Source organism: Callospermophilus lateralis, chromosome X (genome assembly GCF_048772815.1).
Source record: "Callospermophilus lateralis isolate mCalLat2 chromosome X, mCalLat2.hap1, whole genome shotgun sequence".
Taxonomy (NCBI): Eukaryota; Metazoa; Chordata; class Mammalia; order Rodentia; family Sciuridae; genus Callospermophilus; species Callospermophilus lateralis.
The window spans coordinates 42,883,304-42,909,137 of record NC_135325.1 but is presented as its reverse complement, the minus strand read 5'-3'; positions in this window follow the sequence as shown (position 1 = coordinate 42,909,137).

The following is a 25,834-nucleotide window of genomic DNA, read 5'->3' as shown; positions in this document are numbered from 1 at the left end:
CAAAATGAATTTAAACTTTAAAATACAAACTGTTTTTTACAGTGAACCATTGAACCTAGGAGGCCCAAAGATATGGAGTATAGTAAGGGTAGGAGAAAAATGAATCCTTCACAGTATCAAAGAAATTTGAACAAAACTAACTCTAACCCTAATACTAGATCTAACACTAGCCCTAACACTATCCTTAACACAAACACTAACCTGTTTTAAAAACTGTTGATCCTAGAAGTCCTAAACTTGGGGAGCCTAGTGGGCTAAGCTATCAGATGAATCCTATGCAATATCAAAGAAATATGACCAAATAATTGATGTTGTATTTCAGTTTATGCATATTTCTCTGTTTTCTGCTAAAGGGCTCTCAGATAAAGTTGTTTTTGCCATCTTCATCTTAGGTCTACTTTCACAATGAACAAACCAGAGAGTTCCCACAGAGAACTGATTAACTGTTTGAAGTTTCAAGCAGCTGGCACAAACCAGGTTTGATTTCAACCTCCAGTTTCATTTACTTATATAGGTCAATATAAAGTGAATTCGTAAAATACAGAGTGTCCCTGTTAGTGAACCATTGAAATGAGAAGGCCCATACCTGAGGAGCATATTTAGGCAAGGTAAAAGATGACTCCTTCCAAGTATCCAAGAAATCTGTACAAAACTTACTCTCACTTAATACTACATCTAACCCTAGCCCTAACCCCAAACCTATCACTAACCCTAACCTGATTAGAGAACCATTAATCCTAGAAGTCTCACACTTGGAGAGCTTTGTGGGGCAAGCTAAATAATAAATTCTACTCAGTATCAAACAAATCTGACAAAATAATTATGGGAGGAATTTCAGTTCATTCATATTCCCTGCTTTCTCCTCAGGGGCTCTTGGATAAAGTTGTTTTTGCATGCTTCAGCTTAGGCCTACACTGAAAAGGAAAATATCAGAGTGTCCCCACAAAGAATTGAGGTTGTGTGTGCAGTTGTGAGCAGCTAGCATAAACCCTCTTTGATTTCCAGGTCCTTTTACATTTACTCATATAGGTCAAAATGAAGTAAAATGAAAATATTAATTGTTCTGGAAACCAAACTGTTGAACCAAAAGGCCTAAACTTGGGAAACAGAGTAAAGTTAATTAAAGATGAATCCTGGATTGTATCAAAAAAAATTTGAATAAAGTAACTCTAACCCTAACACTACCTCTAAACTGAGACCTAATCCTAAACCTAAGCATTAACATAGCCCTATCCCTAACTCTAATTTTAACTGTAACCATTGCCAAAAGCCTAGTTCTAACTCTATTCATTACCATAACTCTAACCCTAAACCTAATGCTATACGTAGCCCTAACCCAAACATTTACCCTAGACTTGCTCTAACCTTACCCCTCGCCCTGGCCCTAAATCTAGCTACATCCATAACACTTACCCTAAACCTAACCTTAACTCTAGGCCTAAAAATAACCCTTACCCTAACACTAACACTAGCCCTAATCCTAACCATAAATGTAGCCCTAAACCTAGCTGTAATCCTATCTTTTACCCAAAACTTAAGCATAACCCAAATGCTAACAATAGGACTAAACCTAACTGTATAGCTATCCCTAAGGTATTCAAAACCCTAAACCTAATCTGAACCCTAAAACTAACCATATCCATTACTCTAAACCTAATGCTAATTTGAGACTTAACCCTAAAACTTAACCCAAAACAATCCCTAATCCTGACCTGGACTGTAATAATATGCCTAGGTCTAAACCTGACCTTTGCCTTAAAGCTAACACTTATAGTAGACCTATTCATAACCAAACCCTACAACTACCCTTAACTGTAATGCTAGACATGACTTTAACCCCAGCCTTAATCCTAGCCCTAGCCCTACAACAAACCCTCATCCAAGCTGTAAATCTAGCCTTATTCCTAACCCTCACCCTAACCCTGACCCAAGACCTAATCCTACCCATAACAGTAGCCCTAATCTTAAATCTAACTGTATCCATTACCCTAAACATAACCTTAATCCTAATGCTAACCCTAAGACAAACCCTAAACCTATCACTATCTCCAAAACTTTCAATTACCCTAAACCTGACCTGAACCCTAAACCTAAACCTATCTTTACCCTAAAACTAACCCTAACTCTAATTTGAGCTGTAACCTTAAACTCAAACCTAAACCAAGCCCTAACATGGAAACTGACCTTAATAATTTCCCTAGCTCTAAACCTGACACTTATCCTATACCTAACTCTTCGATCTAGCCATAAACCTTTCACTAAAACTATCCCTAACTGTAACCCTAGATCTGACATTAGCCCTAGCCATAATTCTAGCCCTAACCCTAACACAAACCCTAGACCTTATCATAGCCCTAAACATAGCCTTAACTACAATGCCAACCCAAATTCTAGGACTAACCCTGACATTAATCCTAGACCTCATCTTAGCCCTAATTTAGCCCTATATCTAACACTAGTCCTAAGACTAACTTGAAATCTCACATTCGACCTTTCACTCATTCTAACCCTATACATTAACTTAACCCTAACCCTAGCCCTAACCCTTGCCCTATCCTTTGCCCTAGTACTAACCTTAGACAAAACCTAACTCTAAATTGAGCCCTAACCTGAAGACTAAGCCAAACCCTAACACTAGCCCAAACCATAATACTAATCCTAAAACTAGCCCTAATGAGAAGGCCCATAACTGAGAAGCATATTTAGGCAAGGTAAAAGTGACTCCTTCCTTAAACTAGCTCTATTCATAACAATAAATGTAACCATAAACCGATCTCTAACTCTCTCCATTACCATAACCAAAACCATAACAATAATGCTAACCCTAGGCATGAACCTAAACCTATCTCTAATCTTAACCCAATCTATTACCCTAAACCTAACCTCAAACTAAACCTAAACCTGTCATCACCCTAACCCTAAATATAATTCAAACCCTAACTTTAAACCTTAACCTAACCCAAACACTAACCCTGACCTTGACCCTAATTAAACCACTAGCTCTAAACTTGAACATAACCCTACACCTAACCTTTACCTTAGATGTAGCCCTAATACTAACCCTAAAACTATCTTTTACCATAATTCTGGACCTGAAATTAGCCCTAGGCCTAATCCCAATCCTAAACCTGAAAGAAACCCTAGCCCACATCCTAGCCCTAAACCTAGCTTTAATCATAACCCCAACCATAATCCTACTGCTAATCCAAATTGTAACCCTCACCCTACCTCTATACCTAGCTATAATGCCATCTCTTACCCTAAACTTAACCCTGACCCTAACACTAACTCTAGGCTTCAGCCAAACAATAAACCTAGCCATAATCCTATCATTATTTTACCCTATCACTAACCCTAACACTAACCCTAGCCCTAAGCCTCACTCTAACTCTCGCCCTATACTTATCACTAATTCTAACCCTATCTTGAAAAATAACCCTATCCCCAGCCCTAACCATTGCCAGATCCTTAGTCCCAGCCCTAACCATAGATCTAACCCTAACTCCAAATCTAACCTAACCCTAAGCCTAAGCTTAACACTTACACTATCCCTAAACCTAACCCTAGGACTAAACCAAAACCAAGCAATAGCCCTAACCCTAAATATTTACTTAAACGAAACCCTAACACTAAACCTTGACCTATCCCTAGTCCTCATTCGAGTTCTAACACTTACTTTAAAACTAACACTGACCCTGACTCATATCCTAACACTACACATAGTTCTAAACACCGCCCTCACCTTAAACCAAATGCTAAGAATAACCCTAATAATAATTCGAGTCCTAACCCTAACCCTAAAACGCACCCTGAATCTTATCCTAAAACAAACCCTAACTATAAATGTCACCCTAAACTTAATCCTAACCCTAAGACTAAACCTAACCATAACACTAAAACTACCCCAATTTTAGCACTAGTTCTTATATTAGCCATGGCCCTAATTCTATCCCTAACCCTAACACAAACAGTAGCCCTAAAAATAGATTTAACCCTAACTCTTATCCTAACCAAAGCCCTAAACCTAGCTCTAAAACAATCCCTTACCCTAAGCAAACCCCTAAACCTAAGGGTAACCCTAGACCTAATTTTTAGGCTAACCAAAACCCTAACTCTATCAGTAGCCCTAATCCTAGATCTCATTTTAGCTCTAACCCTATCCCAAATTCTAATCCTAACCCTGACCCTTATACTGTCCCTACCACTAATCTTAGGTCTAACTCTAACCCTAACTCCAACCCAAAACCTACGATAATCCTATCACTAGACCTAACCCTGAAGCTAACTCCCAGCTATCCCTACCCATAGCTCAAAACCTAACCCTTATGCTAAACAAACCTAAACCTAACCCTAGTTCTGACCCACACCATAACCCTAACTCAGGACCTAATCCTAACCATAATCTTAGCCATATCCTTAACTCTAACTGTATCCATTACCCAAAACATTACCCTCAAGCTAATATAACCCTAAGCCTAAGTCTAACCCTACCACTATCCCCCAAACTGTCAATTACCCTAAACCTAAGAGGTAACCAAAACCTAACCCTATAATTACCTTAATGCTAACCCTAATGCTAATTTGAGCCCTAACCCTAAACTCAAACCTAAACAAAAGCCCAACACTGACCCTGACATGAATGATTACTCTACGTCCATGCCTGACTATTACCCTATACCTAACCCTTACACTAGACTTAGCCATAAACCTAACACTAAAATGATCCCTAACCATAACCCTAGACCTGACTTTAGCCCTAGCCATAAACCTAGGCCTAACCCTAGAAAAAACCCTAGTCCTTATCCTAGCCTTAAACATAGCCTTAATTATAACCCTAACACTAACCCTAGCCCCAATCTTAGCCCTAATATGGTCTTATCCCTTACCCAAACCCTAACCCTAGCCCAAAGACTAACTCTAATTCTCACTCTACCCCTAACTCTAGTTCTAACCCTATACTTTACTGGAAGTGTAATCCTAGCCTGAACCTTAGGTCTATCCCTAGCCCTAATCATATCCCTGGCAATAACCCTAGATCTAACCCTCACACTAAATCTAACCCTAACAATAAGCCTAAGCCTAAACCTAAACCTAGCCCTAACCCTAAGTCTAGTCCTAAAACTAGCCCTAACCCTAGCCCTAGCTCTAAAACAAAACCAAGCCATAGACCTAACCCTAATCCTTAACATATACCAAGCCCTGATCCTACACCTAGCCCTAACCCTAGCAATAATTCGAGTCTTAAACTGAACCCTAAAACTAATCCTCACCCTGACTCTGATCTTAATACTATCCCTAGGTCTAAACATCACCCTAACCCTAAACCTAAACCTAACACTAGAACTATTCCTAACCCATAATACTAAAATTAGCCCTAATCATAACCCTAGTACTTACATTAGCCGTAACACAAACCCTAGACCTAACTTAACCCAAATCCAAGCCCTATTTTGAGCCATAATCCTAGCTTTAACCCTAATCCTAACTCTAACCCAATCACTAATTGTAACCATAACTCTAGCTGTAACCCTAGCTCTAACCCTAACCCTAACCCTAACCATAACCCTAACCCTAATCCTAACCCTAGGCCTAAACCTAACCCTATCCCTAATCTTCACCCTATCCATTATTGTAAATCTAACCTGAAACCTAAACCTAATGCTATCATTAGGCTGATCCTAACCTTAATGCTAATTCAAGTTCTAAATTTAAACCTTAACCTATCCAAAACACTAATCATGACCATGACTCTAATAATACCCTTAGCTCTAAAATTGACCCTAACCCTAAACCTAAGGCTTAAACAAGGCGTAACCATAAAACTAAACTTAAACTATATTTACCCATAACTCTAGACCTGAAATTAGCTCTAACCATAATCCTAGCCCTAAACCTAGCCTTAATCTTAACCCGAACCATAACCTGAGACCTAACTCTAATTCTAACCCTCACCCTAGCCCTAAACCTACCTATAACCCCATCACTTATTATAAACTTAACTATAACCCTAAACCTAACCCTAACCCCTGACCTAACTTTAGGCCTAATGCTAACACTAAGCCTAACGCTAATCCTAGCCTAATTTAATCATATCCTAACCCTAACCCTAGCCCTAAGTCTAACTATAACTCTTAAACTAGCCCTAGCCCTAGTTCTATCCTTACCCCTATCCTAATTCTAGATCTAAACCTAACTCTAAATCTAAACCTAACTCCAAATTTAACAGTAATCATAAGCCAAACAAAACAGTAACACTACCCCTAACCACAATGCTAATCTTAAAACTTGCTCTAGCTCTGGGCATAGCCATAAAACAAAACCAAGCCATATCCCCAACCGAAACTTTTAACCTAAACCAATCCCAAACCTTACAACTAGCCCTAAACATAACTCTAAAAATTACTCTGACCCTGACACTGACCCTAACACTAATCCTAGATCTAAATATCACCCTAACTTAAATGAACCATAACACTAGACCTAGCCTTAACTGTGACCCTAAATCTAGCCTTAATAATAACCTTAGTTCATACATTAGTCATTGTCCTAACCCTGGAATTAACCCTAACACAAATCCTACCCTGGATTGTGCCCTAAACCTAGCTTTAATTCTAATCCTAACCCTAACACTAGCCCTAAACCTAACCCTAACCCTATCACTAACCCTAGCTCTAACCCTATCCCTTACCCTAAGCCAAACACTAACCCAAATGCTAACCCTAGTCCTAACCCTAATCCTTAGCCTAACTTCAATTCTAACCATATTGCTAGTTTAACCCTAGCCCTCTTTCTACCTCTAAACCTAAACCTGACACTCATCTTTCCCTATAAATTACCCTAGAACTAAACCTGGCCCTAAACCTAAACCAAAACATAACACTAGACCTACTGGAAACCCTATACATATACCTAAGCCTAACACTAGACCTAGACCAAAAGCTAATCCTACTTATAGCTATGACTCTAGCCCTAGACCTAAACAAAATCCTAGCACTAGCCCTAACAATAACCCTTAACCTAAACCAAACAGTTACCCTATCCCTAGACCTAAACCTTGCCCTAATTCTATCTGTAACCCTAAACCTAACCCTATCCCGAACACTGTCCCTGATCCTAAAACTTAATCTAGCTTTAAACCTGAGACTAACCCAAAACCTAGACCTAACTCTAGACCTAGCTATAAACCTAAACCTAAAACTAGCCCTAAACATAACCCTAGGTTTTACATTACTCATAGTCCTAACCCTAGCCCTAAACCTAACACAAAACCTAGAGCTAATCCTAGGCCTAAACTTAGCTCTAAGCATAAACCTAAGTCTAGCCCTAATCCTAACTCTAAACCTAACCCTCTCCTTAGACCTAACCCTAGCTCAAAGCCTAACCCTTACCTTAAACATAAGCCTAGCTCTATTCTAAAATATATTCCTAACCCTAGTCCTAATCCTAACCTTAACCCTAGCCCAAACTTTACCTCTAAACATATCCATTACCCTAACCCTAACTCTAACTCTAGTTAAAACCCTATCCCTAACACTAAACCTAACTCTAACCATAATCTCGAACTCAGAAGTGAACCAGAACCTAACCTTCGCACTAGCCCTAACCCTAGATCAAACACTAACCCTTATCCTAACCAAACCATAACCTTAACCCTAAACTAACACTTACCTTAAAACTAACAATTACACCTAATCCAAACACTAGCCCTATCCCCAAACCTAACCCTAATCCTAGTCTTAATCCAAATCATAACCTAGCCCTAAACCTAGCTCTAAAACTACGCATTATACTAATCATAACCCTAGCCCTAATGCTAACCCTAACCTGATAGCTGAAACCTAGCCCTACAGTTACCTTAAACCTTATCTAAAACCTAAAGTAAACCTTTCCATTACCTTAACTCTAAACCTAACCCAATGCTAATTCGAGCCCTAACCCCTTAACCTTAAAGTAAACCAAACGCTAACCCTGACCCTTACCGTGAACAAATAATAATTCTAGATCTAAAGCTGACCTTTAACCTAAACCTAATCCTAACACTAGACCTAGCCATAACCTAACCGTAAAAATATCCTTAAACATAACCCTAGACCTGATATTATCTCTAGCCAGAGACCTAGCCCTATCCCTATCAAAAAACCTACCCCTAATCCTAGCCCTAATCTAGCCTTAATCCTAAACTGAAACATAACCATAGGCCTAATTCTAATTCTAACACTCACCCTAGCCCTAGACTTAGCTATAATCCCACCCATTCCCCTAAACTTAACCCTGACCTCAGTGCTAAACCCAAGCCTACCCCAACACCTAGGCTTAACCCTAACACCTACCTTATTCCTAATCCTAGCCCTAATTTAGCCCTAACCCTAACCCTCACCCTAAGCCTACTCCTAAGAATAACTCTAATTCTCACCCTAGACTTATCCCTAGTTCTAACAATATTCCTTACCATAACCATAAACCTAGCCCTAACCCTAGCATGAGCCCAACCCTAGATCAACCCTAACTCTAAATTTAACCCTAACCCTAAGCCTAAACTTCACTCTAACACTAGCCCTAACCCTGACGCTAATCCAAAATCTAGCCTTAACCCTAGCCCTAGCCCTAAAACAAAACTGAGCAATAGCCTAACCATAACCCTTAACCTAAACAAAAACCTAACCCTAAACCTAGCACTAACTTCAGCCCTAATTTGATTCCTAAACCTAACACTAAACTAACCCTGACCCTGACACTGACACTAAATATAACCCATGCTCTAAAGATCACCCTAACCCTAACTCTAAAACTAGCACTAATTGTAACACTAGTTCATACATTAGCCATAGCCCTAACCCTGGCCCTAACAAAAAAACAAAATCTAGCCTTAACCTTACCCTAACCCTATCCAGAATCCTAACCAAAACCCTAGCCTTATCACTAGCTCTAACCCTATACATTACCCTAACCATAACCATAACCCTAATGGTAACCTTGGCCTAAACCTACCTTATTGCAAACCCTAACCTTATTCATTAACCTAAACCTAAAATGAACCCTAAACCTAACCCTATCATTACCCTAACCCTCACCCTATTGCTAATTTGAGCCCTAATCCTAAACTTAACCTAAGCCAAACGATAACTCTGACCCTTCCTGTAATATTATATATATCTTTAATCCTGACCCTATCCCTAAACCTAACCCTTATATTAGACCTAGCCATAAACCTAACCCTAAACTATTCCTAATGTAACTATAGACTTGACATTTGCCCTAGCTGTAATCCTAGCCCTAAACTTAACACAAACCATAGCTCTAACCCTAACCCTAACCTAGCTCTAATCCTATCCATAACCCAATTATTTACACTAAAACTAACCCTAAGCCCAAAAGTAACCTAGGCCTAAACATAAACATTAACTTAGTCCTATTCCTAGCCCTAATTAAGCCCTATACCTAAGCAAACCCTAAGCCTAGCCCTAAGACTAACTCTCACTCTCACCCAAGCCCTATCCCTAGTTCTAACCCTATTTTTATCATAACACTAATCGTAGCCATAAACCTACAACTAACGCTAGCCACAACCTTAGACTTAGACCTAACCCTAGATCGAATCCTTACTCTAAATCTAACTCTAAACCTAAGACTAAACCGAACCCTAACACTAGTCCTAAACCTTATGCTAATTTAAAACTCACCTTTACCATAGCCATAGCCCTAAAACCAAACCAAGACATAGCCCTAACTTTGAAGCTTAACCTAAACCAAAATCTAACTTTACACGTATCCCTATCCCTAATTCGAGTCCAAACCCTAACCCTAAAACTACCCCTAATTTTAATTTTGACCCTAATAATAACCCTGTTTCTAAACATTACCCTAATGTTAAATGTAACCCTAAAACTAGAACTATTCCTAAACACAATTTTATAACTAACACAAATCATAACTCTACTACAAACATTGGCTGTAACTCTAAACCTAGCCTGAACTCTAACCAAAATTTAGCCCTTATCTGAAACCTTGCCCTAGCTTTAACAATAAAACCTAATCCTAATACTTGCCCTATCCCTACCCAAAATTTATCCTAAACGTAGGTTTAACCCTATCCCTTACCCTAAAACAACGCTAACCCTAATGCTCACCATAGTCCTAACCATAATCCTATTATTAGTTCTAACCCTAGCTCTCATTCTAGCTCTAACCATAACTCAAACCTGACACTTATTCTGACTCTAATGATAACCGTAGGTCTAAACCTGACCTGAACCCTATACTGAACCCTAACACTAGCAAAGAAATAAACCTATTCCTAAACCTGAACCCTAACAATAGCACTAGACCTAAACATAATCCTAAATCTAGCCATATCTCTAGCCCTAGACATAAACAAAAACGTAGCCCTAGCCCTAATAATAAACTTTAACCTAACCCAAACACTAACCCTACCCTGAGATATAACCTTAGTTATAATTCTAGTTTTAACCCTAAAGCTAAATCTAACCTAAATACTGACCCTGATCCTAACACTAACTCTAGCTCTACACATCACGCTAATACTAACCCTTACCCTAACACTTGACCTAACCATAACATGAAGACAAAAACTGGCCCTATTCATAACCCTAGTTGGTACATTAGCTGTAGCCCTAAAACTAGCCCTCACCTAACCCAAAACCTGGCCCTAATCTAAGCGCTAACCCTAGCTTTAACCCTAACACTAACCCTAGCCATAAGCCAGTCCCTAACCCTTCCCTAACCCTAACTCTTATCCTATTTGTTACCTTAAGCCAAACCATAAACCTAATGCTAACCCTAGTCCTAACCCTAAAACATAGCCTAACCCAAATCCTAACCCTATTACTAGTCCTAACCCTAGCCCTCATTCTAGCTCTAACCATAGCCCAAACCCTAATCCAAGCCCTGAAACTTATAATGATGCTAACACTAACCGTAGGTCTAAACCTGACCCTAACCCGAACCTGAACCCTAACATTAGCCCTACCAGTAATCCTATACCTAAACCTAAACCTAACACTAGTCCTACACCTAAACCTAATCCTAAATCTAGCTATAACTCTAGCCCTAGACCTGAACAACAACCTTGCCCTAGCCCTATCAATCCCCCTTAACATAACCCAAACACTAACCCTACTTCTAGACCTAACCCTAGTCCTAATTCTGGCACTGACCTCAACACTCACTCTATCATGAACACTGACTCTGACCCTAATATAAACCTAGCTCCAAAGCTCACCCTAACTCAAAACTGAATCCTTACACTATACCTAGCCATAACCCAAACCCTAAAACTAGCCCTAATCATAACCCTAGCTCTGAACTCCCCATGGCCCTAACCCTTGGCCTAAAATAACAAAAAAACTAGCCCTAATCCTAGGCCTAATCCTAGCCCTAATGTAACCCTAAACTAACCATAGCCCTATTCCTAACCCTAACCTTCTCCTTAGAACTAACCCTAGCTCAAACCAAACCTTTAACCTAAACATAACCCTAGCCCCATCCCAAACCCTAACCTAATCCTAGCCCTAATCCTATCACTAACACTAACCCTATCTATTACTCCAAACCTACCCTGAAACCTAAATATAACACTATCCATTACTTTAACCCTAACCCTGATGCTAATTTGAGCCCTAACCCTAAACCTTATCCTAAACCAAACCCTAAATCGGACTCTGACCATAATAATACACCTAGCTTGAAACCTGACATTTACCCTAAACCTAACTTTCCAATAGACCTAGCCAGAAACCTAAAGTTAATACTATTTCTAACCATAACCCTACACCTGACATTAGCCCTAGCTGTAATCCTAGATCTAATCCTAACACAAACCCTAGCCCTCATCCTAGCCCTAAACCTAGCCTTAATCCTACCCAGAACACTCACCCTATTCCTATACCTAATTTTAACCCTTGCCTTAGCCATGAACCTAGCTATAACCTCATCCCTTCCCCTAAAACTAATCAAAACCCTAACACTAACACTAACTCTAATTCTAGCCTTAACCACAGGCCTAATCCTAACACTAATCCTAGCACTAATCTAGCCCTAACCCTAAGCAAATCCCTAACTCTAGCCCCAAGAATAACTCTAACTCTCAACCAAGCCCTATTTCTATTTCTAAACCTGTCCATTACCATAACCATAAGACTAACCTTAACCTTAACCCTAACTCTAGATCTAACCATAACTCTAAATTATGGTTATAAACTCTAAACCTAACCCTAGCCTTAAGCCTAAACCTCACCCTACCACTAGCTGAATACTATCGCTAATCATAAAACTAACCCTAAACATAGCACTAGCCCTAAAACAAAACGGAGCCTTTACCCTAACCCTAAACCAAACCTAAACCAAACCCTAACCCTACAATAGCCATAACCCTAGCTCAAATTCAAGTCCTAGGACTAAAACTAACCCTTACTATGACTCATATCCAAACACTAAACCTAGCTCTATATATCACCCTAACCATAAAGCAAATGCTATCACCATTCCTAGCCCAAACCCTAGCCCTAAAACTAACCCTAATAATAAACCTAGATTTTATATTAGCCATAATCCTAACTGAAGCCCTAACCCCAAAACAAAAATAGCCCTAATCTGAGCCCTAAAACTAGATTTAACCCTAACAATAACCCTAACCCTAGCCCTAAACCTAATCCTAAACATAGCTCTAAGCCTAGATCTAACCCTATCCCTTACCCTAAGCCAAACCCTATCCATAATGCTAACCCTAGTTCTAATTGTAATCCTTAGCCTAAATAAAACACTAAAACTATTATTAGTCCAAAACATAGCCCTCATTCTAGCTCTAAAAGGAACCCAAATCCTAACTCTAACCTTCACCCTTATTCTGACCATACACTAATTATAGGTCTAAACCTGACCCTAGCCCTAAACTGAACCCTGAATCTAGCCCTACCAGTAAACTTTTACTTAAACCTAAGCCTAACGTTACCCCTAGACCTTAACCTAATCCTAAATCTAGCAATAACTCCTGCCCTAGACCTAAACAAAAACTTAGTCCTATCTTTAACAATAACTTTAATTAAACCCAAAAATAACAATATTTCCAGACCTAAACCTACTCCTGATTCTGGCTTTCACCCTAACTCTAATCTGAACACTGGCCCTGACACTAACAGTAAACCTAGCTCTAAAAATGACTCTAAACCAAAATCTAAACCTAACACTAGAACTAGCCATAACCCTATCCCTAAAAGTAGCCCTAATTAGAACCCAGAATTTTACAGTACCCATAGAACTAAACCTAGACCTAAACCTAATACAATACCTAGCCCTAATCCAAGGCCTAAATGTACTGTAAGCATAACCCGAACACTAACCCTAGCCCTAACCCTAAACCTAACCCTCACCTTACACCTAACCATAGCTGGAAGCCTAACCTTTGGCCTAAACATAACCCTGGCCTTATCCCTAACAATAACCCTAACCCTAGCCCTAACCCAAACTCTAACCCAAACACTATACATTACCCTTATGATAACCCTACTCCTAATGCTAATCCTAGGCCTAACCCTAACCCTATTGCAAAACCTAAATCTCTCCATTACCCTAAACCTACCCTGAACCCTAACCTAACCCTATTCATTACCCTAATCCTAACTCTAAAACTAATGCTTATTTGAGCCCTATCCCTAAATCTTAACCTAACACAAACCGTAATCCTGAACCTAAAAATACCCCTAGCTCTAAAACTGACCCTTACCCTAAACTTAATACATTCACTAGACTAAGACATAGACCTAATCCTAAATCTACTCCTAACTGTAACACTAAACCTGACATTATCCCTAGCCCTAATTCTAGACCTAACCCTACAACAAACCCTAGCCCTCATCCTAGCAATAAACCTAGCCTTAATCATAACCCTAACCCTAACCCTAGACCTAATCCTAATTCTAACCCTCGCTCAACCACTAAATCTAGCTATAACACATCCCTTACCCTAAATTTAACCCTTAACCTAGCCCTAATGCGACGGCTAAGCTGAACACTAACCCTAGTTCTAAACCTTGCCCTGATTTAACCGTATCCCTAAAACTAACCATAACCCTAGCCCTAAGACTAACTCTCACTCTCACCGTAGCCTTATCCCTAGTTTTATCCCTATCATTACCATAACCCTAAACCTAGCCCTAACCCTTGCCCTATCCTTAGACACAGTCCTAACCCTAGATCTAAACCTAACTCCAAGTCTTAACCTAACCCTAAGCCTAAGACTAACACAAACACTCTCCCTAATCCTAATGCTAATCATGTAACCTATGACTAAAACAAAACTGATAAATAGAGGCTGAGGATTTGGCTCAAGGTGTAGCGCATTAGCTTGGCATGTGCGGGGTGCAGGGTACAATCTTCAGCAACAAAAATAATATAATTAAAAAGAATATTCTGTTTCCACCAATACCTTAAAAACGAATAATATTAAAAAATTATCTGTCTCTATTTCTCTCTCTCTCTCTCTCTCTCTCTCTCTCTCTCTCTCTCTCAAAGCAAAAAAAAAAAAAAAAAAACTGAGCAATAGTTCTAATCTTAAACCTTAACTTAAACCAAATCCTAACACTACACCTAGACCTAAACCTGGCCATAATTCAAGTCCTAATCATAACCTTAAACTAACTCTGACCCCGAATCATACCCTAACACTCACCCTAGGTCTAAACACCACCCTAAACTTAAACCGAACTCTAACAGTAACCTTGGCCTTAATACGAGTCATTACCATAACCTTAAAACTAACCCTGACACTGACTCATATCCTAACAGTCACCCTAGGTCTAAAGACAGCCCTCACCATAAACTGAAGCCCAAAAGTAATTCTAGCCCTTATTTGAGTCCTAACCCTAACCCTAAAACTAACACTGTCTCTGAATCATATCCTAATACTAACCTAGCTATAAATATCACCCTAACATTAAACCTAATCCTAACACTAAACCTACCCCTACCCATAACCCTAATTGTAACCTAGTTCTTACATAATGCATTGCCATAACATTAGCCCTAACCCTAACACAAAAATTAGCCCTAATCTGAACCCTAAACCTAGATATAACCCTAAGCCTAACACTAACTCTTGACCTAACCCTACCTATAAGCCTATCCCTTACCCAAAGCAAAACCTTAACCCTAATGGTAACCCTAAACCTATCCCTAATCCTTAAGCTAACCCAAACCCTAACCCTATTAATAGTCATAATTCTACCCTCACTCTAGCTCTAACCCTATTCCAAACCATAATGTTAACCGTGACCATTATTTTGACCCTAACACTAATCCTAGGTCTAAACCTGGACCTAACCCTAGACCAAACCATAACACTAGCCCTAGACCTAAACCAAATCCTAAATCTAGCCTTAACTCTAGCCCTAGACGTAAACTAAAACCTCTCCCTAGTCTTTAAAGTAACCCTTAAACTAACACAAACACTAACCCTATCCCTAGATCTTAACCTAGTTCTAATTCTGGCTGTAATCCTAACTCTAACTCAAACCTAAACACTGACCCTGCCTTTAAGAGTAAACCTAACTCTAAACCTGACCCTAACCAAAAATCTAAAACTAACACTAGACCTAGCCAAAATCCTAACCCTCGAACTAGCCCTAATCATAACACTAGCTCTTACATTACCCACAGCCCTAATCCTATGTCTAAAACTAACACAAAACCTAGAGCTAATTCTAGGCTGAAGCATAACCCTAACCCTAACACTAACCTAACACTTCATTAGTCCCTAGCTCAAAGCCTGAACCTTACACTAAACATAAACCTGCAACTATCCTAAATAGACCCCTAACACTATCCCTAATCCTAACCTTAACCTTAGCCCTAAACCTAGCTCTAAACCTACCCATTACCCTAAAACTAACCCTAAATCTATTGATAACCCTAGGCCTAACCCTAACCCTAAACGTAACCAGAAAACTCACACAAGACCTAACCCTAAACCACACACTTACCATAGACCTAACTCTAATTCATAACCCTAAACCTTACCATAAACCTAAACAAAACTATAGCCCTTATCCTAAACCTAAACCTCAATCTAACACTAACCATAACCCTATGCCTACATCTAAACATATCCATGACTTTAACCCTAATCTACCCCTAATGATGATGCTACCCCTAATCCAATCCTAACACTAAGCATAATCTAATTTATCCCTAGACCTAACTCTAAACCTAACCCTCGCCCTAGCCCTAACCCTAGCTGAAAAACTTAATCTTATGCTAAACATAGCCCTAACACGAACCCAAGTTCTAACCTTAACACTAAACCTAACTCAAGACCTATTCCTGACCGTAACCCTAGCCCTAGCCATAGCTCTAACCCTATCCATTATCATAACCATTATACTTACCCTAATTCTAACCCTAGGCCTAACACCAACCCTATTGCTAAACCTAACCCTATCAATTACCGTAAACCTAACCTGAACCCTAAACAAAACCTATCATTACCCTAACCCTGACCCTAATGCTTATTTGAGCCCTAACCCTAAACCATAACCTCAACCAAACTCTAACCTGATCCTGACCCTAATAATTTCCCTAGCTCTAAACCTGACACTTAACCCTAAACCTAACCCTTAAATTAGACCTAGTCATAAACCTAATCTTAAAACTGTCCTCTCCTCAACCATAACCCCACATCTGACATTATCCCTAGTCCTAATCCTAGCCCTAACCCTAATAAAACCCCAGCCCTCATCCTATCCCTAAACCGAGATTAATCCTAATCCTAACCCTAACACTAGACTAACCCAAATACTATCCCTAGCCCTAATCTTATCCTTAATTTTACACTCTCTTTAAACCTAACCATAACCCTAGACCTAAGAATCAATCTAACTCTCACACTAGCCCTAGCACTAGTTCTAACCCTATCACTTAAAATAACCATAACCCTAGCCCTAAACTGAGTCCTAACCCTTGCCCTATCCATAGCTCAAGCACTAACCATAGATCTTAATCTATCTCTAAATCTAACCCTGACCCAAAGCCTAAGCCTAACCCTAACACTAGGCCTAACCCTTACACTAATTCTAGAACTATCTCTAATCCTAGCCCTAACCCTAAAACAAAACAGAGCCATAAACTCTATCCCTAACCCTTAAACTAAACCAAACCCTAACCATACACCTACACCTAACACTAGCCCTAATTTGAGTTTTAAGCCGAACCCTAAAACTCAACCTGACACTGACTCCGACACTAACACTAATCCTATCTCTAAACATCAGCCTAATCCTAACACTAACCCTAACACTAAATCTAGCCCTAATCTTAACCCTAAAATGAGCCCTAATCGTAACCCTTGTATTTAAATTCACCGTAATCTTAACCCTAGACCTAACTTAACCCAAATTTTAGCGCTAATCCGAGCCCTAACCAGAGCCTTAACCCTAACCCTAACCCTAGCCCTAGCCCTAACCATAACCATAACCCTAGCCCTAACCCTATTCATTACCATAACAATAACCCTAACCCTAATGCTAACCCTAGGTCTAAGCCTAGCCCTATCTCTAATCCTATCCCTATCTATTTCCCTAAACCTAACATGAACCCTAATTCTAAGTCTATCATTACCCAAACCCTGACCCTTATATTAATTTAATCCCTAACTTTAAGCCTTAGCCTATTCCAAACCCTAACCTAGTCCTTCACCTTAATAATATCCCTAGCCCTAAACCTGAACCTAACCCTAAACCTGAACCTTACACTAGATGTACCCATAATCCTAACCCTAAAATTATCTTTAAACATAATCCTAGACTTGTAATTATCCATTCTCCTAATCCTTGCCCTTACCCTATAACAAACCATAGCCATCATCCTAGCCCTAAACATAACCTTAATCCTAACCCTAATCCTAACCCTAACTCTAAACATCACCCTACCTCTAACACTAGCAAAACACCATCCCTTACCTTAAACTAAATCCTAAATCTAACCCTAATTTTATGTTTAAGCTGAACACTGACAATAGACATAACCTAGCCCTAATTTAGACCTACTCCTAACCCTAACTGTAACCTTAGCCCTAAGATTAAAAGTAATTCTTACACTAGCCCTATCACTAATTCTAATCCTAGCCCTTAGCATAACACTAACTCTAGCCCTAACCCTTGCCCAATTCTTAGTCCTAGCCCTAAGCCTTAGCCTAAGCCTCATGCTAACACTAAAGCTAATTCTAACGCTAATCATAAAACTAGACCTAACCCTAAAACTAGCAGTTAAACAAAACCAAGCAATAGACCCAACCCTAAAGCTAACTTAAAACAAACCCTAACACTACACCTACACCTAACCAAAGTCTTAATTAGTGTCCTAACACTAACTTTAAAAGTATAACTGACAATTACTCATATTCTAAACTCACCTTGGCTTGAAACACCATCCTAAACTTAAAACAAAACTTAACAGTAACCCTACCCTTATGTGAGTCCTAACACTATCCGTGACACTGACTCATATCCTAAAATTAACCCTAGCTCTAAATATTACCCTAACCTTAAACTTAACCCTAACACTATATCTACCCCTACCCCTAAACCGAACCCTATTACTAACCCTAATTGTAACCCTAGTTCTTATATTAGCAATTTCCCTAAGGCTAGTCCTAATCTGACACAAAACTAGCCCTAACCCTAACCCAAAATGTCACTTTAACCCTAACCATATTCTAATTCTAGCCCTAAACCTAGCTCTAACTCTCTCCCTTACCCTAAGTGAAACTGTAACCCTAATCATAAACCTAGATCTATCCCTAATCCTTAGGCTAACCAAAATCCAAACACTATTAATAGTCCTGACCCTAGCCCTCATTCTAACTCTAATTTTACCTCAAACCCTTATGCTAACCCTGACCATTATTCTGACCCTAACACAAACCCTAGGTCTAAAACTGAACCTAAACCTAGAGCAAACCCTAACACTGGCCATATTGCTAACTTATACCTAAACCTAACCTTAAACCTTGCCGTAAGACTAACACTAAGTCTCACACTATCCCTATCCCTAGTTCTAAGCCTATCCATTACCATAACCCTAACCCTAGACCTGACCCTTGCCCTATTATTAGTCCTATCCCTAACCCTACATCTAACCCTAACTTGAAATCTAACCCTAAACCTAAGCCTGTGCCAAACACTAAAACTAGCCCTAACACTAATGCTAATGGTAAAAGTAGCCCTAACCCTAAGCCTAACAGTAAAACAAAATGAGCAATAGCCCCAACTCTAAACCTTAACATAAACCAAACCCTAACGCTACACCTAGACCTAATCATAGCCTTAATTCTAATCCTAAACCTAACCTTAAATCTAACCCTTACCCTGACACATATCCTAACATTCACCTAGCTGTAAACACCCTCCTAACCTTAAACCAAACTCTAACCTAATCCTGAACCTAGTAATTCCCCTAGCTCTAAAACCTATGCTTAACCCTAAACCTAACCCTTTAACTAGACCTAGCCATAAACCGAATCCTAAAACTGTCCTCTTCTTAACTGTAACCCCACACCTGACATTAACCCTTGCCCAAATTTTAACCCTAAACATAACAAAAACCTCAGTCCTTATCCTAGCCCTAAACCTAGATTAATCCTAATCCTAACCCTAACCCGAGCTCTAACCAGAATACTAACCCCAGGCCTAATCTTAGCCTTAATTTTGCAATCTCTTTAAATCTAACTATAACCCTAGGACTAAGAATATATCTAACTCTCACACTAGCCCTATCACTAGTTCTAACCCTATTCCTTAATGTAACCCTAACCCTAGCCCTAAACTTGGTCCTAACCCTTTCCCTATTCATAGCCCAAGATCTTAACTTACATCATAATCTATCTCTACATCTAATGCTGACCCGAAGCCTAAGCCTAACCCTAAAACTAGCCCTAACCCTAACACTAATCCTAAAACTAGCTCTAATACTAGGCCTAGCCCTACAACAAAATGAGCCATAAGGTGTATCCCTAACCCTTAAACTAAACCAAACCCTAACCATACACCTAACCCTAGCCCTAGCCCTAATTCGAGGTTTAAGCCGAACCCTAAAACTAACCCTGACACTGTCTTTGACACTAACACTAATCCTAGCTCTATACATCACCCTAATTTTAACACTAACCCTAAAACTAAACCTAGCCCTAATTTTAACCCTAAAATTAGCCAAAATCGTAACCTTTCTATTTACATTAGACCTAATCCTTACACTAGCAATAACTTAACCAAAATCCTAGCCCTAATCCGAGTCCTAACCCGAGATTTAAGCCTAACCCTAACCTTAAACCTAGCCCTAGCCCTCATCATTACCATAACACTAGCCCTAACTGTATACATTACCATAAAAATAACCCTAACCCTAATGCTAAACTCAGGCCTAAACCTAACCCTATCTCTAATCCTATCCCTATCCATTTCCTAAACTTAACATGAATCCTAATTCTAAGCCTATCATTACCCAAACCCTTACAATAATGTTAATTCAATCCCTAACTTTAAGCCTTAACCTATTCCAAACCCTAACCTAAACCTTTACCTTAATAATACCCCTAGCCTAAAACCTGACCCTAACCTGAAACCTAAACCTTACACTAGATGTACCCATAAACCAAACCCTAAATTGATCTTTAAACATAATTTTAGACTTGAAATTAGCCATATTCCTAATCGTAGCCATATCCCTATAACAAACCCTAGCCCTCATCGTAGCCGTAAACCTAGACTTAATCATAGCCCTAATCCTAACCCTTATTCTAAACTTCATCCTACCTCTAAAAGTAGCATAACACCATCCCTTACCCTAAACTAAATCCTAAATCTAACCCTAATTCTATGCTTAAACTGAACACTAACCATAGACCTAATCCTAGCCCTAATTTAGACCACTACTTAACCATAACCCTAACCTTAGCCCTAAGACTAAAAATAATTCTCACACTAGCCCTATCACTAGTTCTAATCCTAGCCCTTACCATAACCCTAACCCTAGTTCTAACCCTTGTCCAATCATTATTCCTAGCCCTAAGCCTAAGCCTAAGCCTCATGCTAACACTAAACCTAATCCTAACACTAATCATAAAACTATCTCTAACCCTACCACTAGCAGTAAAACAAAACCGAGCAATAGCCATAACCCTAAAGCTAACTTAAACCAAACCCTAACACTACATCTAGACCTAAACATACCCTTAATTTGGGTCCAAACCCTAACTTTAAAAGTATAAATGACACTGACTCATATGCTTAATTCACCCTAGCTTGAAACAGCATCCTAAACTCAAAGCAAAACTTAACAGTAACTCTAGCCCTTATGTGAGTCCTAACACGAACCCTGACCTTTAGTCATATCTTAAAACTAACCCTAGCTCTAAATATCACCCTAAACTTAAACTTAAACCTAACACTAAAACAACCCCTATCTCTAATCCTAATCCTAAAACTAACCCTAATTGTAACCCTAGTTCTTATATTAGCAATTGCCCTAACACTAGTCCTAATGTAACACAAAACTAGCCCTAACCCCACCCAAAATCTAACCTTAACCCTAACCCTATTCTAATTCTAGCCTTAAACCTACCTCTAACTCTCTCCCTTACTCTAAGTGAAACTGTAACCCTAACCATAAACCTAGATCTGTCCCTAATCCTTAGGCTAACCAAAATCCAAACCCTATTAAAAGTCCTGACCCTATCGCTCATTGTAGCTGTAATCCTATCCCAAACCCTTACACTAGCTCTGACCCTTATTCTGACCCTATCACAAACCCTAGGTCTAAAACTGAGCCTAAACCTAGAACAAACCCTAACACTGGCCTTACCGCTAACTTATATCTGAACTTAACTCTAAACCTAGCCCTAAGACTAACTCTAACTCTCACACTATTCCTATCTCTAGTTCTAAGCCTATTCATTACCATAACCCCAACCCTAGACCTAACCCTTGCCCTATCCTTAGTCCTATCCCTAACTCTAGATCTAACCCTAACTCGAAATCTAGCCCTGAACCTAAGCCTATGCCAAACACTAAAACTAGCCCTAACCCTAACCCTAGCAGTAAAACAAAAAGAGCAATAGCCCTAACTATAAACCTTAACTTAAACCAAACCCTGACACTACACCTAGACCTAATCATAGCCTTAATTCAAATCCTAACCCTAACATTAAATCTAACCCTGACCCTGGCTCATATGTTAACACTCACCCTAGCTCTAAACACCCTCCTAACCTTAAACTAAAACCCAAAAGTAAACCTATTCTTAATTCGAGTCCTAACCCTAACCCTGACTCTGACTCCTATCCTAACACTAACCCTAGCTCTAAATATCATCCTAATCTTAAATCTAACCCTAACCTAGACCTACCCCTAACATGAACACTAAAACTAACCCTCATTTTAACCCTAGTTCTTACATTAGCCATTGCCCTATCATTAGCCCTAGCCCAAACCCCAAAACTAGCCCTAATCTGAGCCCTAAACCTAGATTTAACCCTAACTCTAACTCTAGCCCTAACCCTAGCTCTAAGGCTATCCCTTACCCTAGGAATATCCCAAACCCTAATGGTAGCCATATACCTATGCCTAATACTTAGGCTAACCAATCCTAACCTTATTAATAGTCCTGACCCTAGCCATCATTCTAGATCTAATCCTATCCCAAATGCGAACACTAACCCTTACACTTATTCTGACCCTAACAAGAACCCTAGTTTTAAAACTGACCCTAACACTAGACTAAAACCTAACACTAAAAGCCTAACACTAGCCCTGGACCTAAACCTAATTCTAAATCTAGCCTTAACTCTAGCCCCAGACCTAAACAAAAACCTAGTCCTAAGCCTAACACTAACCCTTATCCTAACACACAAACTAACCCTATTCCTAGACCTAAAACTACTCCTAATTCTGGCTGTAACCCTAAATTGAACTCTAAACAAAACACTGACTCTGCCTTTAACAGTAAACCTACTTCTAAACCTGACTTTATCTGAAAATCTACACCTAACATTACACCTTGGCATAACCCTAACCCTAAAACTAGCCCTAACCATGATCCTGGCTCTTACATTACCCACAGCTTTAACCCTAGGTCTAAACCTAACACAAAACCTACAGCTTATCCTAGGCCTTAACCTAGCCCTAAGCATTACCCTAACCCTAACCCTAAGTCAAACCTAACCCTCGCCTTAGTCCTAACCCTAGCTCAAAACCTAACCATTAATATAAACATAAACCCAGAACTATCCCTGAATCTAACCCTAAACCTAGTCCTAATCCTAACCTTAAACCTAGACCTAACCCTAGCTCTAAATTACCCATTACCCTATCCCTAAACCTAAACCTATTTTTAACCCTAGCCTAAACACTAACCATAATCCTAACCCTAATCAGAAAACTAACCCTAGACGTAACCCTAACTAATACTCACTATAGACCAAAGCATAGATCAATCCCTAACCCTTACCATAAACCTAAACATAACCATAGACCTAACCCTAACCCTAAACTTAACTGTAACCATTCCCTTAACCCTAACCCCAACCCTATACCTACCGTAATCCTATCCCTAAACATAACCCTGAACCTAACCCTTGCTCTAACCCTAATCGTAGCTAAGAATCTAACTCGTACACTAAGTATTACACTAAACCTAACCCTAGTTCTTACCAATACCCTTACACTAACTCAAAACCTAATCCTAATCATAAGTCCACTTATAACCTTAGTTCTAACAGTATCCATTACCCTAATCATAACCTATACCCTAATGCTAATTCTAGGCCTAACCCTATCTCAAGACCAATTCCTTACCATAACGCTAGCCCTAAACTTAACTCTAACTGTATCCGTTACCCTAAACATAACTCTTTCCTTAATGCTACTCCTAGGCCTAATCCTAAACCTTTCACTAACCCCAACCCTATCAATTACCCTAAACTTAACCAGAACCCTAAATCTACCCCAATCATTACCCTAACAGTAACCCTAATGCTAATTTGAGCTCTAACACTAAACTCAAACCTAAAAGAAACCCTAACCCTGAACCTGACCCTACTAATTCCCCTAGCCCTAACCTGACCCTTACCCTAAACCTAATCCTTAAATTAGACCTAGCCAAAACCTTACCCTAAAACTATCCATAACCATAACCCATATCCTGACATTATCCCTAGATATAATCCTAGCCCTAACCTGAAAACAAACCCTAGCCAATATTAGAACTAAACATAGCCTTAATCATATGCTTAACCCTAAACCTAGGCCTAACTTAAAACAATTCCTATCCCTAATCTTAGACCTAACATAGCTTCATCCCTAACCCTAATCCTAACCCTGTTTAGAACTTGCATGGACTATATATCACTTGTATGCATTGTGAACTCACTTGTATGCATTGTGAACTATCTGTTGGTGCAGCAACTTGTGATAGTGTTGGGGTATTTTTGCTGATGGTGTCATTGGTGGTACAATTTTTCCAAAATGAGCCATCACTGAACTGCTTGCAGAACTTGCCTGGACTATGTATCACTTATATGTATTGTGAGCTCACTTGTATGCATTGTGAACTATCTGTTGGTGCAGCGACTTGTGGTAGTGTTGGGTTATTTTTGCGGATGGTGTCATCTGTGGTACAATTTTTCCAAAAGGAGCTGTCAATTGGCTTGGTGTATCTTCCTCCCTTCTGCTTGTCATGGTCGTTCAGCTAAAATTTGGGGGCCAACAAAGGTGAGGCAGAGAACCTAACCCCCCCGCTGCTACAAAGACCTATCCACAGGTGTGGCTGTATGCTGGACCTGTAGTCAATGACGGGTAAGATCCAATTGCAATGGTACCAACCTAAGACAGGAGGCTGACGCCTTAAGGTCAGCTCATCCGATGACGGGTAAGTACCATATGTACTATTTGACAACCTAAGGCAGGCACGGTCCCTAAGCCACACGCTTGTTGTTTAAACAGAGAGGGGGAGATGTTGACAGCCACAGCCAAAGGGGCCCCAGCAAACTTCCAGCTGCCAGAAAACTTGCAGCTGCCAGCTGATGATTGACTCACTGCGGCCCCAGCAAACTTCTAGCTGCCAACTGATTGTCTCCTCTGCGGTGATGTTCATTGGGCTGTTTCCCCACCCTTTCAGACCACGGAGCTGCTCATTGGGGGACTTTTTTGGCTCCGCCCATGTGACCCAGTCAATCGGCCTCAAGAGCAGGAGGAGTCGGGGAGGTTGAGAGGCTTCTGGGAAGCCGGTGGTGGCAGTTGGGCTCTGTGGGTTTTTCCTGAGGAGCTGTGTGGTGTGGTGTGTGTGTTCTAACAATAAAGTTTGTTTCTTTTGACAAGTGGCTCCTGAATTGTGCCCAGCCAGACTGAGGCATAACCCTAGCCCTAAAACTAAGTCTACCTCTTTCCCTAGCCCTAAAACTAATTCTAACTCTATCCGTATTTGAATTCTAAATCTTTCCCGAAACCTAGGCCTAACCCTAGCCATTTCCTTAGCCCTAGTCCTAACCCTAGATCAAAACTTAACACTAAATCTAACCCTAATGCAAAGCCTAAGCCTAAATCTTAAACTAACCCTAACCCTAATGCTACTCCTAAAACCAGCACTAACTCTAGCCCTAGCCCTAATACCAAACTGAACCATAGCCCTAACCCTAACCTTTAACTTAAACCAAAACCTAACTCTACACCTAGCCCTAACCCTAGCCCTAATTCTAGTTTTAAGCAGAAACCTAAAACTAAACCTAACCCTGATTCTGACGCTAACACTAACCCGAGCTTTAAACATCAACCTAAAC